The sequence below is a fragment of the Oncorhynchus masou genome, chromosome 18 (assembly GCF_036934945.1).
Source record: "Oncorhynchus masou masou isolate Uvic2021 chromosome 18, UVic_Omas_1.1, whole genome shotgun sequence".
NCBI classification, from domain to species: Eukaryota; Metazoa; Chordata; class Actinopteri; order Salmoniformes; family Salmonidae; genus Oncorhynchus; species Oncorhynchus masou.
Window position 1 is genome coordinate 2,930,929 of NC_088229.1, and position 12,631 is coordinate 2,943,559.

At 46.7% G+C, this 12,631-nt stretch overlaps 1 protein-coding gene across 1 annotated transcript in view; it reads right to left on the reverse strand.

Moving 5' to 3' along the window:
• Positions 1 to 12,631, reverse strand: part of LOC135503844 (plexin-B3-like) — a 302,325-nt gene that overhangs the window by 162,414 nt on the left and 127,280 nt on the right. The gene's annotated exons all lie outside the window — the stretch shown is intronic.

Below are 12,631 nucleotides of genomic sequence, written 5' to 3' on the forward strand. Positions count from 1 at the left end.
GACAGTGTTTCAGGCTACTTGTTATGCAGTATGACAGTGTTTCAGGCTACTTGTTACGCAGTATGACAGTGTTTCAGGCTACTTGTTACGCAGTATAACAGTGTTTCAGGCTACTTGTTACGCAGTATGACAGTGTTTCAGGCTACTTGTTACGCAGTATGACAGTGATTCAGGCTACTTGTTACGCAGTATGACAGTGTTTCAGGCTACTTGTTACGCAGTATGACAGTGATTCAGGCTACTTGTTATGCAGTATGACAGTGATTCAGGCTACTTGTTACGCAGTATGACAGTGTTTCAGGCTACTTGTTACGCAGTATGACATTGTTTCAGGCTACTTGTTACGCAGTATGACATTGTTTCAGGCTACTTGTTACGCAGTATAACATTGTTTCAGGCTACTTGTTACGCAGTATAACAGTGATTCAGGCTACTTGTTACGCAGTATAACAGTGTTTCAGGCTACTTGTTACGCAGTATGACATTGTTTCAGGCTACTTGTTACGCAGTATGACATTGTTTCAGGCTACTTGTTACGCAGTATGACAGTGTTTCAGGCTACTTGTTACGCAGTATGACAGTGTTTCAGGCTACTTGTTATGCAGTATGACAGTGTTTCAGGCTACTTGTTACGCAGTATGACAGTGTTTCAGGCTACTTGTTACGCAGTATAACAGTGTTCTGCAGACATTATTTATTTAGATAATCAGTTAATTGATGTAAGTAAGACATTTAAACAGAGTAAAATTCAAAAGGCTGCAGGTCCAGATGGATAACCAGGAGGAGTACTCAGAGTGTACGCTGACCAGCTGACAAGTCTCTTCACTGACCTAAACACCTCCCTCTACAACTGGACCCTGGGACTAAACACCTCCCTCTGCAACTGGATCCCGGGACTAAACACCTCCCTCTGCAACTGGACCCTGGGACTAAACACCTCCCTCTGCAACTGGACCCTGGGACTAAACACCTCCCTCTGCAACTGGATCCTGGGACTAAACACCTCCCTCTGCAACTGGACCCCGGGACTAAACACCTCCCTCTGCAACTGGATCCTGGACATCCTGACGGACCTTGTTCGCCACGTTGACCTCAACATGGGGGCCCCTCAGGGGTGTGTACTTAATCCCCTCCTGTACTCTCTGTTCACCCACAACTGTGTGTCCAAGCACGACTCCAACACCATCATTAAGTTTGCCGACTATACGACATTTTTAGTCCTGATCACCGACAACGATGAGACAGCCTACAGGGAGGAGGTCAGAGACCTGGTGGTACCAGGACAACAACCTCTCCCTCAACGATGAGACAGCCTACAGGGAGGAGGTCAGCGACCTGGTGGTGAGGTGCCAGGACAACAACCTCTCCCTCAACGATGAGACAGCCTATAGGGAGGAGGTCAGCGACCTGGTGGTACCAGGACAACAACCTCTCCCTCAACGATGAGACAGCCTACAGGGAGGAGGTCAGAGACCTGGTGGTACCAGGACAACAACCTCTCCCTCAACGATGAGACAGCCTGTAGGGAGGAGGTCAGAGACCTGGTGGTACCAGGACAACAACCTCTCCCTCAACGATGAGACAGCCTACAGGAAGGAGGTCAGAGACCTGTCAGTGTGGTGCCAGGACAACAACCTCTCCCTCAACGATGAGACAGCCTATAGGGAGGAGGTCAGCGACCTGGTGGTACCAGGACAACAACCTCTCCCTCAACGATGAGACAGCCTACAGGGAGGAGGTCAGAGACCTGGTGGTACCAGGACAACAACCTCTCCCTCAACGATGAGACAGCCTACAGGGAGGAGGTCAGAGACCTGGTGGTGCCAGGACAACAACCTCTCCCTCAACGACGAGACAGCCTATAGGGAGGAGGTCAGCGACCTGGTGGTACCAGGACAACAACCTCTCCCTCAACGATGAGACAGCCTACAGGGAGGAGGTCAGAGACCTGGTGGTACCAGGACAACAACCTCTCCCTCAACGATGAGACAGCCTACAGGGAGGAGGTCAGAGACGGGCAGTGTGGTGCCAGGACAACAACCTCTCCCTCAACGATGAGACAGCCTACAAGGAGGAGGTCAGAGACCTGGCCGTGTGGTGCCAGGACAACAACCTCTCCCTCAACGATGAGACAGCCTACAGGGAGGAGGTCAGAGACCTGGCCGTGTGGTGCCAGGATAACAACCTCTCCCTCAACGATGAGACAGCCTATAGGGAGGAGGCCAGAGACCTGGTGGTACCAGGACAACAACCTTTCCCTCAACAATGAGACAGCCTACAGGGAGGAGGTCAGAGACCTGGCCGTGTGGTGCCAGGACAACAACCTCTCCCTCAACGATGAGACACCCTATAGGGAGGAGGTCAGCGACCTGGCCGTGTGGTGCCAGGACAACAACCTCTCCCTCAACGATGAGACAGCCTATAGGGAGGAGCTCAGCGACCTGGCAGTGTGGTGCCAGGACAACAACCTCTCCCTCAACGTCAGCAAGACAAAGGAGCTGATCGTTGACTACACGAGCACGCCCACCCCCCCATCCACATCGACGGGCCGTAGTGGGAGCGGGTCGACAGCTTCGAGTTCCTCGGTGTCCGCATCACTAAGGAATTATCATGGTCCACACACACACCAAGACAGTTGTGAAGAAAGGACGACAGTGCCTCCTCCCCCTCAGGAGATCCGGCATGGGCCCTCAGGAGATCCGGCATGGGCCCTCAGGAGATCCGGCATGGGCCCTCAGGAGATCCGGCATGGGCCCTCAGGAGATCCGGCATGGGCCCTCAGGAGATCCGGCATGGGCCCTCAGGAGATCCGGCATGGGCCCTCAGGAGATCCGGCATGGGCCCTCAGGAGATCCGGCATGGGCCCTCAGATCCTCAAAGCATTCTACAGCTGCCTCAGTCAGAGCATCTTGACCTGCTGCCTCACCGCCTGGTATAGCTACTGCTCGGCATGTGACCACAAGGTGCTACAGAAGGTAGTGTACGTACGGCCCAGGACATCACTGGGGCCGAGTTCCCTGACATCCAGGACATTTATACCAGGCGGTGTCATAAGAAGGCCCTAAAAAAAAGTCAGACTCCACCCGAACAAGTCATCGATTGTTCTCTGCTACCGCATGGAAAGCGATCCCGATGCACCAAGTCTGGAACCAACAGGACCCTAAACAGCTTCTATCCCCCAAGCCATAAGACTGTTGAATAGTTAGTTAAATAGTTAACCAATAGCTACCCAGACTATCTGCATTGACCCATTTTGCACAAACTTTTTTGATCCATCACATACTGCTGCTACTGTTTATTATCTATGCTGCTGTCTAGTCGCATTACCCCTACCAATATGTACATATGTACCTCAATTACCTCGTACCCCTGCACATCGACTCAGTACTGGTACTCTGTGTATACAGCCATGTTATCATTGACTCAGTACTGGTACTCTGTGTATAGTACCATGTTATCATTGACTCAGTACTGGTACTCTGTGTATACAGCCATGTTATCATTGACTCAGTACTGGTACTCTGTGTATACAGCCATGTTATCATTGACTCAGTACTGGTACTCTGTGTATAGTACCATGTTATCATTGACTCAGTACTGGTACTCTGTGTATATAGCCATGTTATCATTGACTCAGTACTGGTACTCTGTGTATAGTACCATGTTATCATTGACTCAGTACTGGTACTCTGTGTATATAGCCATGTTATCATTGACTCAGTAGTGGTACTCTGTGTATATAGCCATGTTATCATTGACTCAGTACTGGTACTCTGTGTATACAGACATGTTATCATTGACCCAGTACTGGTACTCTGTGTATATAGCCATGTTATCATTGACCCAGTACTGGTACTCTGTGTATACAGACATGTTATTGTTACTAAATTATGTATTTATTATGACCTGTTTTACTTTTCTATTATTTCTCTATTTTCTTTCTCTCTACATTGTTGGGAACGACCTGTAACGAAGCATTTCACTGTTCGTCCACACCTGTTGTTTACGATGAATGGCACGAATAAAACGTGATTAGATTACACTTGACTTATTTTACCCTTTTAGTACTGCAGCAGTATTGTAGCTCCACCCCTGCTGAACCCCCAGTAGCTCCACCCCTGCTGAACCCCCAGTAGCTCCACCCCTCCTGAACCCCCAGTAGCTCCACCCCTCCTGAACCCCCAGTAGCTCCACCCCTCCTGAACCCCCAGTAGCTCCACCCCTCCTGAGCCCCCAGTAGCTCCACCCCTACCGAACCCCCAGTAGCTCCACCCCTCCTGAACCCCCAGTAGCTCCACCCCTCCTGAACCCCCAGTAGCTCCACCCCTGCTAAACCCCCAGTGGCTCCACCCCTCCTGAGCCCCCAGTAGCTCCACCCCTGCTGAACCCCCAGTAGCTCCACCCCTCCTGAACCCCCAGTAGCTCCACCCCTGCTGAACCCCCAGTAGCTCCACCCCTGCTGAACACCCCCAGTAGCTCCACCCCTGCTGAACCCCCAGTGGCTCCACCCCTGCTGAACCCCCAGTAGCTCCACCCCTCCTGAACCCCCAGTAGCTCCACCCCTCCTGAACCCCCAGTAGCTTCACCCCTGCTGAACCCCCAGTAGCTCCACCCCTCCTGAACCCCCAGTAGCTCCACCCCTCCTGAGCCCCCAGTAGCTCCACCCCTCCTGAGCCCCCAGTCAGACACATAGAAATATCATTCATGGTCAAATAAGTCACTCTTTTCTAAGGCCATGACATCTCCATATCAACTGGTTCAGAACACTCAAGGGAAACTAGTTCAACCAGACACCAGAAATACTCTGGTTGTAAATATGAAATCCATAAATACATAGTCAGCTGACTACAGACATAAATACCCAGCTAGCCAGCCGTGTGACGGGACAGTGATGTAATGCTACATACCAGCCAGCAGGGGGAGACAGGAATATAGCCGTCACCTATAACTAACAGTTGGTACAGATGACCTTTAATAAATACTATCAAAGTGAGATCATGTGATAAAGAGGTTCCCTAATGGCATGTAACAGCTCTTGGCATTAGACCGAACCAGGGCCAGTTGTTCCTGTGACCTGAACCTAACTACTGTCTGTAGTGTTCCTGCAGCAGCCCTGAAAGGTTAGTGCTATCAGGGATCCTTGGGACATCGTTACCCTAAACCTTAACCCTTACCTACCCTAACATCAACCCCTACTCCTACCATAAACCTAATGTTAACCCTTACCTACCCTAACTTTATCCCCTACCCTAAACCCTAACCTTAACCCTTACCTACCCTACCATAACCTTATCCCCTACTCTTACCCTAACCCTTACCTAAACCGTTTTACATTTCAATTTCAATGGCGTGACGTCAGAGTTGGGACATCCCAAGGATCCCATTTAGACTTCTCCTGCTGTTCTAAACTGTCTCAGTCATCATTGCAGTTATATGGTGAGCTCCAGTTATATGATGAGCTCTAGTTATATGGTGAGCTCCAGTTACATGGTGAGCTCCAGTTATATGATGAGCTCTAGTTATATGGTGAGCTCCAGTTACATGGTGAGCTCCAGTTATATGGTAAGCTCCAGTTATATGGTGAGCTCCAGTTACATGGTGAGCTCCAGTTATATGATGAGCTCCAGTTATATGGTGAGCTCCAGTTATATGGTGAGCTCCAGTTATATGGTGAGCTCCAGTTATATGGTGAGCTCCAGTTATATGTCCAGTTATATGGTGAGCTCCAGTTATATGTCCAGTTATATGGTGAGCTCCAGTTATATGGTGAGCTCTAGTTACATGGTGAGCTCCAGTTATATGTCCAGTTATATGGTGAGCTCCAGTTATATGGTGAGCTCCAGTTATATGGTGAGCTCCAGTTATATGGTGAGCTCTAGTTATATGGTGAGCTCCAGTTATATGGTGAGCTCTAGTTATATGGTGAGCTCTAGTTATATGGTGAGCTCCAGTTATATGGTGAGCTCCAGTTATATGTCCAGTTATATGGTGAGCTCTAGTTATATGGTGAGCTCCAGTTATATGGTGAGCTCCAGTTATATGGTGAGCTCCAGTTATATGGTGAGCTCCAGTTATATGGTGAGCTCCAGTTACATGGTGAGCTCCAGTTATATGGTGAGCTCCAGTTATATGGTGAGCTCCAGTTATATGTCCAGTTATATGGTGAGCTCCAGTTATATGTCCAGTTATATGGTGAGCTCCAGTTATATGGTGAGCTCTAGTTACATGGTGAGCTCCAGTTATATGTCCAGTTATATGGTGAGCTCCAGTTATATGGTGAGCTCCAGTTATATGGTGAGCTCTAGTTATATGGTGAGCTCCAGTTATATGGTGAGCTCTAGTTATATGGTGAGCTCTAGTTATATGGTGAGCTCCAGTTATATGGTGAGCTCCAGTTATATGTCCAGTTATATGGTGAGCTCTAGTTATATGGTGAGCTCCAGTTATATGGTGAGCTCCAGGTATATGGTGAGCTCCAGTTATATGGTGAGCTCCAGTTATATGGTGAGCTCCAGTTACATGGTGAGCTCCAGTTATATGGTGAGCTCCAGTTATATGGTGAGCTCCAGTTACATGGTGAGCTCCAGTTACATGGTGAGCTCCAGTTATATGTCCAGTTATATGGTGAGCTCCAGTTATATGGTGAGCTCTAGTTATATGTCCAGTTATATGGTGAGCTCTAGTTATATGGTGAGCTCCAGTTACATGGTGAGCTCCAGTTACATGGTGAGCTCCAGTTATATGTCCAGTTATATGGTGAGCTCTAGTTACATGGTGAGCTCCAGTTATATGTCCAGTTATATGGTGAGCTCCAGTTATATGGTGAGCTCCAGTTATATGGTGAGCTCCAGTTACATGGTGAGCTCCAGTTATATGGTGAGCTCCAGTTACATGGTGAGCTCCAGTTACATGGTGAGCTCCAGTTATATGGTGAGCTCCAGTTACATGGTGAGCTCCAGTTATATGGTGAGCTCTAGTTATATGTCCAGTTATATGGTGAGCTCTAGTTATATGGTGAGCTCCAGTTACATGGTGAGCTCCAGTTACATGGTGAGCTCCAGTTATATGGTGAGCTCCAGTTATATGGTGAGCTCCAGTTATATGGTGAGCTCCAGTTATATGGTGAGCTCTAGTTATATGTCCAGTTATATGGTGAGCTCTAGTTATATGGTGAGCTCCAGTTACATGGTGAGCTCCAGTTACATGGTGAGCTCCAGTTACATGGTGAGCTCCAGTTACATGGTGAGCTCTAGTTATATGTCCAGTTACATGGTGAGCTTTAGTTATATGGTGAGCTCTAGTTATATGTCCAGTTATATGGTGAGCTCTAGTTATATGGTGAGCTCTAGTTATATGTCCAGTTATATGGTGAGCTCTAGTTATATGTCCAGTTATATGGTGAGCTCTAGTTATATGTCCAGTTATATGGTGAGCTCTAGTTATATGATGAGCTCCAGTTACATGGTGAGCTCCAGTTACATGGTGAGCTCCAGTTACATGGTGAGCTCCAGTTATATGGTGAGCTCCAGTTATATGGTGAGCTCTAGTTATATGGTGAGCTCTAGTTATATGGTGAGCTCCAGTTATATGTCCAGTTATATGGTGAGCTCCAGTTATATGTCCAGTTATATGGTGAGCTCTAGTTATATGGTGAGCTCCAGTTATATGGTGAGCTCTAGTTATATGGTGAGCTCTAGTTATATGTCCAGTTATATGGTGAGCTCCAGTTATATGTCCAGTTATATGGTGAGCTCTCGTTATATCCAGTTATATGGTGAGCTCCAGTTATATGTCCAGTTACATGGTGAGCTCTAGTTACATGGTGAGCTCTAGTTACATGGTGAGCTCTAGTTACATGGTGAGCTCTAGTTACATGGTGAGCTCCAGTTATATGGAAAGCAGACTGAACCAGGTATTCCTCTATGATTTTTCCTGTGCTTAGCTCTATTCTGTTAATTTGTATCTTTTAAAAAACTCTCTAGTCCATGTAGATGACAAGCATACCCATAACATGATGCAGCCACCAACATGCTTGAAAATATGAAGAGTGGTACTCAGTGATGTGTTGCATTTGCCCCAAACATAATGCTTTGTAGTCAGGACATGAACTCAATTTATTTGCAACAGTTTTTGCAGTTTGATTTTAGTACCTTATTGCAAAACAGGATTCATGTTTAGGAATATTCTTATTCTGTACAGGCTTCCTTCTTTTCACTCGGTCATGTACAGTGCCTTGCGAAAGTATTCGGCCCCCTTGAACTTTGCAACCTTTTGCCACATTTCAGGCTTCAAACATAAAGATTTAAAACTGTATTTTTTTGTGAAGAATCAACAACAAGTGGGACACAATCATGAAGTGGAACGACATTTATTGGATACTTCAAACTTTTTTAACAAATCAAAAACTGAAAAATTGGGCGTGCAGAATTATTCAGCCCCTTTACTTTCAGTGCAGCAAACTCTCTCCAGAAGTTCAGTGAGGATCTCTGAATGATCCAATGTTGACCTAAATGACTAATGATGATAAATACAATCCACCTGTGTGTAATCAAGTCTCCATATAAATGCACCTGCACTGTGATAGTCTCAGAGGTCCATTAAAAGCGCAGAGAGCATCATGAAGAACAAGGAACACACCAGGCAGGTCCGAGATACTGTTGTGAAGAAGTTTAAAGCCGGATTTGGATACAAAAAGATTTCCCAAGCTTTAAACATCCCAAGGAGCACTGTGCAAGCGATAATATTGAAATGGAAGGAGTATCAGACCACTGCAAATCTACCAAGACCTGGCCGTCCCTCTAAACTTTCAGCTCATACAAGGAGAAGACTGATCAGAGATGCAGCCAAGAGGCCCATGATAACTCTGGATGAACTGCAGAGATCTACAGCTGAGGTGGGAGACTCTGTCCATAGGACAACAATCAGTCGTATATTGCACAAATCTGGCCTTTATGGAAGAGTGGCAAGAAGAAAGCCATTTCTTAAAGATATCCATAAAAAGTGTTGTTTAAAGTTTGCCACAAGCCACCTGGGAGACACACCAAACATGTGGAAGAAGGTGCTCTGGTCAGATGAAACCAAAATTGAACTTTTTGGCAACAATGCAAAACGTTATGTTTGGTGTAAAAGCAACACAGCTCATCAACCACAACACACCATCCCCACTGTCAAACATGGTGGTGGCAGCATCATGGTTTGGGCCTGCTTTTCTTCAGCAGGGGCAGGGAAGATGGTTAAAATTGATGGGAAGATGGATGGAGCCAAATACAGGACCATTCTGGAAGAAAACCTGATGGAGTCTGCAAAAGACCTGAGACTGGGATGGAGATTTGTCTTCCAACAAGACAATGATCCAAAACATAAAGCAAAATCTACAATGGAATGGTTCAAAAATAAACATATCCAGGTGTTAGAATGGCAAAGTCAAAGTCCAGACCTGAATCCAATCGAGAATCTGTGGAAAGAACTGAAAACTGCTGTTCACAAATGCTCTCCATCAAACCTCACTGAGCTCGAGCTGTTTTGCAAAGAGGAATGGGAAAAAATGTCAGTCTCTCGATGTGCAAAACTGATAGAGACATACCCCAAGCGACTTACAGCTGTAATCGCAGCAAAAGGTGGCGCTACAAAGTATTAACTTAAGGGGGCTGAATAATTTTGCACGCCCAATTTTTCAGTTTTTGATTTGTTCAAAAAGTTTGAAATATCCAATAAATGTCGTTCCACTTCACGATTGTGTCCCACTTGTTGTTGATTCTTCACAAAAAAATACAGTTTTATATCTTTATGTTTGAAGCCTGAAATGTGGCAAAAGGTCGCAAAGTTCAAGGGGGCCGAATACTTTCGCAAGGCAATGTAAGTTAGTATTGTGGAGTAACTACAATGTTGTTGATCCATCCTCAGTTTTCTCCTGTCACAACCAATAAACTGAGTGGTTTCCTTCCTCTCCAGCAACTGAGTTAAGAAGGACGCCTGTATCTTTGTAGTGACCGGGTGTATTGATACACCATCCAAAGTGTAATTAAAACCTTCACCAAGCTCAAAGGGATATTTATAATGTCTGCTGTTTTTATTTTTACCCATCTACCAACAGCTGCCCTTAGCGAGGCATTGGAAAACCTCCCTGGTCTTTGTGGTTGAAACTGTGTTTGAAATTCACTGCTTCGACTGAGGGACCTTACAGACAATTGTACGTATGTAGGCCAGTGACACATCTCAATTTAATCCTTTTTAAATTCAAACTGTAATAATAAAATATGGAAAAAGTCATGGGGTGTGAATACTTTCTGAAGGCATTGTATGTCAGACACACGCCACACACGCCACACACGCCACACACACACACACACACACACACACACACACACACACACACCACACACACACACACACACACGCCACACACACACACACACGCCACACACCACACACACACACACACAAGCCACACACACACACACACGCCACACACACACAAACGCCACACGCCACACACACAGTCAGCTCAGAGCCGCCCACAGCGTCATGAGCTCCATCAGCAGCAGATTTAGAACGGACAATTAATTTGTTTACGCAACAAATGTCAGAGCATAGTATCGCGTCGAACCCGAAATGCACCGATTTCATTCTCTAATCAAACCATCAAACAGGTTCCTGTATAGCATCGAAGCCCATGTGTCTAGAAAGGGAACGATCCACATCTCTAGACATCACTGGTCAGTCAGTGGATCAGGGTGTTGTTTTGGATCAGTTGTCCGTACGTAATAACAAGGAAAATTTTCCAGAATGACCCATTTGAGGTAGAAAGGAGTTGGACAGAAAAAGGCAGAGATGATTTGATTTCTCTCCGTTTTTAATCCGTTAGGATGAGCATACTAACGTTACCATGTAAAGCTGTAGTCTTCCTCCTTGTTGTAATTGTTTTTAAAATGTTAAAAACATACATTGTACACCGAAGTGAAGCCGCTCTGAACACCTAAAACCCTCCCAGAAAGTGTTCTTGGTTGGGACAGTGAAACATGTTGTCAGTGATGATTAGTGACCAGTGGAACAGAGTGGTCTGTACTGTAGAGACATTGATAGTGTTTACTGGTCAGCATGGAACAGCATAGAACAGCATAAAACAATATGGGACAGCATGGGACAGCATGGGACAGTATGGTGGGACAGTATGGTGGGACTGTATGGTGGGACAGTAGGGGACAGCAAGGAACAGCATAAAACAATATGGGACAGCATGGAACAGTATGGGACAGCATGGGACAGTATGGTGGGACAGTATGGTGGGACTGTATGGTGGGACAGTAGGGGACAGCAAGGAACAGCATAAAACAATATGGGACAGCATGGAACAGCATGGGACAGTATGGGACAGCATGGAACAGCATGGGACAGCATGGGACAGTATGGTGGGACAGTATGGAACAGCATGGAACAGCATGGGACAGTATGGGACAGCATAGAACAGCATAAAACAGTATGGGACAGCATGGAACAGCATGGAACAGCATGGGACAGCATGGAACAGCATGGGACAGCATGGAACAGCATGGGACAGCATGGGACAGTATGGGACAGCATGGGACAGTATGGAACAGTATGGGACAGCATAGAACAGCATAAAACAGTATGGGACAGCATGGAACAGCATGGAACAGCATGGGACAGCATGGAACAGCATGGGACAGCATGGGACAGTATGGGACAGTATGGGACAGCATGGGACAGTATGGAACAGTATGGGACAGCAAGGGACAGTATGGGACAGCATGGGACCGTATGGGACAGTATGGGAGAGCATGGAACAGCATGGGACAGTATGGGACAGTATGGGACAGCATGGAACATCATGGAACAGCATGGAACAGTATGGGACAGTATGGGACAGCAAGGAACAGCATAAAACAATATGGGACAGCATGGAACAGCATGGGACAGTATGGGACAGCATGGAACAGCATGGGACAGCATGGGACAGTATGGTGGGACAGTATGGAACAGTATGGGACAGCATAGAACAGCATAAAACAGTATGGGACAGCATGGGACAGCATGGAACATCATGGAACAGCATGGAACAGTATGGGACAGCATAGAACAGCATAAAACAGTATGGGACAGTATGGGACAGCATGGAGCAGTATGGCACAGCATGGGACAGCATGGGACAGTATGGGACAGCATGGGACAGCATGGGACAGTATGGGACAGCATGGAACAGCATGGAGCAGTATGGCACAGCATGGGACAGTATGGGACAGCATGGGACAGTATGGGACAGTATGGGACAGCATAGAACAGCATAAAACAGCATAAAACAGTATGGGACAGCAAGGGACAGCATGGAACAGCATGGGTCAGCATGGGACAGCAAGGGACAGTATGGGACAGCATGGGACCGTATGGGACAGTAGGGGACAGCATGGAACAGGATAGAACAGCATGGGACAGCATGGAACAGTATGGGACAGCATAGAACAGCATAAAACAGTATGGAACATCATGGAACAGCATGGAACAGTATGGGACAGCATAGAACAGCATAAAACAGTATGGGACAGCATGGGACAGCATGGAACATCATGGAACAGCATGGAACAGTATGGGACAGCATAGAACAGCATAAAACAGT